Genomic DNA, 3,451 nt, shown 5'->3' on the forward strand with positions numbered 1-3,451 from the left:
CGAAACGATTGTGATATATGGAAAAAGAGAAGTTCTAACATTTCTCTGAAGATTTTTGGAATTAACTTCCGTCGTGCCTAAAAGTGAAAATTAGCTATATACTAGGGTTTCTGACCTAGGTTTAAGCGTATAACGGTCGTGCTATAACTTTTATCGACTTCGATACGATCCTTTGACTTTTCCTGAACTTTCTCCTTCATAAATATATTTCATCTAATAAACTTTTGTTCAGGTTTCCCTTCACGATACATCAAGCCTAATCGTAATTGGAAATCTCTTCCACTTATTCTAAGCTTAAAAACTTGGGTCTTACATTACTACCCTCCAAAAAGAAAGTTTCGTCCTCGAAACTTAGGGTTCAGTAAAAGCTCTGACTATTGTTCTTGATCTTTTCCTCTAACTCCCATATGGCATCGTCTGTGTCTTTGTTCCAAATAACTCTTACCTAAGCACTCTGCTTTCCCTTCGATTGTTTCACTCTTCTAGTCCCAATGTTGACCAACGGCGTCTCAACAGACATATCATCTTTCAACTTGCCGAGGTTTAACTACAATCATCAATGATAACACCACTAAAACTCTTACTCGAATATGATCTCCAGCTTCTGAAGTCAATCTTTACCCTAATATTCTCATTCCACTTAGCAAAATTCACTCGCTAATCTCTAGCTTGTATCACCGAAATCCATAACAAGTTTCATTCACCATTAGACTCTGAGTAGCTTGTCCAACTATGATAACTTCAAGTATTCATCTTAATACTAACACTTTCCTTCTTGTAACTTGATTACCATCTTGTCGATAAACTTCTTAATCTCCCAATCAAATTATGACAACTTCAAGTCCTATACACTTATGACAAGAATTAATAGACTTAAAACCTAAACCTTTTCCAAGTTTGGATCTCTGATGCTCTGTAGCTCTCCAACATTTCCTAAAAGAATATTCATCTCTTACAACGACAACTCCTTCCCAAAGAAAATCAATTACTTAACACGAACTTTCCTCCCAAATCCGACTAATCCTCGATCAATTCAAATTCATCTTACACATCCTTCTATCAAAGTCCATAGCCAGCTCTGATTCCGAATATCACCCCCTCAATATTAAGTTGATCAAGCCTAATACATCGAAGGTGAAATTTAGAAAAACCCACTGGAACAGTCAATGAGTTCCTATCATCCAATAGTCACAAAAATCTTGATTTTAATTCTTCAATGATGTCGCTACGGAACTACACACCCTCGACATCATACGTATACTATCCATAAGAAATCTCTATGAGATTCATTCTTCAGCTTCTAGCTTCCTTTTAAACGCCTCGGTACAAGACTACTTTCTAGGCTTAACGTGTTATCTTAAACCTCGTGTACTTCTATAGCTAAAATACGAGCTACGGTCAAATAAGGTATTCATAGGCGTAATAACTATAAGGTCAACGCTTAGCGGTAAAAGCAAGTTCAGACGTGTTGCACACGCTACGGGGGTGACGAAGGGTACATTATACTAAAATGAGAAAGAATAGTTAGAAAGTTACCATCGTTCTTGCGCTCTCCTCTGACTAATCCATCAGCTCCCTCGCCGCACAAGACATGGACTCTTCCCCGTGCAGTAGAACGTCTTCCCCTCACCGTATGCACAGATGGCTTAACCTTGGTTACATTGCAATCCTTGGCTTGATGCCCCGGACGGTTGCAGTTGAAACATAGAGGTCTTCCGTCTGGACACTTGTTAGTGTAGTGCCCCACCTTCTTGCACCTGTAACACGTCACTCCTTGACCCGAAGTCTTGTTTCCTGTTCCTCCGGTAGCATTTATGGGCTTATACTGCCCCGAGGTAAAACCTTCCGCCACAGGACGTTGATACGGCTTCTTCTGTCGGAATCTCTCTATCCCATGATTATTTTGAAAGTTCGACCTCATTGGTCCCCCAGTGCCTGTTCTATTCATCCTCTTGTTCTTCATAAGTTCAACTTCTGTTGCCTTCTCAACCAAAGCTTGGAAACGCATAATTCCCAATGGCCTCACAGAGTCCTCGATATCTGGCCTCAGTCCATTGACGAAACGCTTACACATGTAGCGCTCATCGACATGGTCGGTGAAAAATTGGAAGTGTTTGGCCAAAGACTCCAATTTAGAAGCAAATTCAGGTACAGACATGCTCCCTTGTCGGAGTGTCAGAAACTGTGCCTCCCGCTCGTCCCGAGCACTAGTTGGAAAATACTTTTCCAAGAATGCAGTTCGAAAGGAGTTCCAATTCACTTCCTCGTCGTTAGCTTCCATAATTCCTCTGGTACCCTTCCACCAGTACTCAGCATCGCCCAGCAGCAGATAAGTTGCCAGGCCCACCTTAGCCCCTTCAGCAGTCTGCAGTACTTCGAAAATCTTCTCAATCTCTTGGATCCATAGATCCGCATTGTCTGGGTCAGTCCCGCCCGTGAACTTGGGTGGATCCTGCCTTCTAAAATCATTCAATCCCCTGTTCTGGTCTAGGGCTAACTCCCTCTCACGCTTATGTCGCTCACGTTCAGCCTTGTCAGCACGCCACTGAGCGTTCTCCACTGTTTGATTTGTCATTGCCTGGGCCACAGCAGTCATTGCCCCAGCGAGTTGATTCATGTTCACCATGTTCTCTGTTTAGTTAGACAAACAGTTAGTACTCATCATAAGATAGCATTTCCATAACTATACAATATGATTAAGCAATAACTTCAATCAATTTTTAAGCGAAAAATCGCTTGCAGACAATCAATTTTTCACTCTTTGCAGAGTCACACAACCTAGCACAGAAGACCTATTCCCCAACAACTCCCGAAAGACTCGACCGTGCTCTGATACCACAATGTAACACCCCGATTTCGGTGGCGTCACTTTAGTAACCAAAAGTAAACTTAATGCGGAAATACGTGAAATTTTTTTTTTTTGATAATAACTAAGACAAGACTGAATTAAATAAAACCCAACAGTAACGATAAACAGAACTAATATACAATATATATAACAGCCTCCGCTGTAAGTAGCTAGCCACGTCACGAGTAAACCTCCAGTGACGGGTAATAAGAAAAGTAGTGCCCGTAGGCAAAATGTACAAACCAAATCTAAAGGTAAGTGTCCGCAACACTATCCCTCAAAACTGAGAATAAGCTGGCCCATCGGCCTGAAGCAAGACCTCCTAAGTCCAACCAACTCTGTGATTCCCGTAAAGAAACCACACAAAAAGCTATAGGTGGAAACTACCCTGTCCCCAATGAAACAATTAATGTTCAGAGCTAAGACTCCACTCCTACACTAATCCCATCTCGAGGAGCTCACACTAACACTCAATCCTACATGCTGGCATGATCGTCGTCCGAATTCGAAATCCAGAACGACCTAGTCTATGTACACCATCCGTCCTCCGCTCGCTATCGCGATGCGCTCCTGTTCCAGCATCCCAACTCTAGTTTCCCCCGA

The sequence above is a fragment of the Lotus japonicus genome, chromosome 6 (assembly GCF_012489685.1).
Source record: "Lotus japonicus ecotype B-129 chromosome 6, LjGifu_v1.2".
Classification (NCBI taxonomy): domain Eukaryota; kingdom Viridiplantae; phylum Streptophyta; class Magnoliopsida; order Fabales; family Fabaceae; genus Lotus; species Lotus japonicus.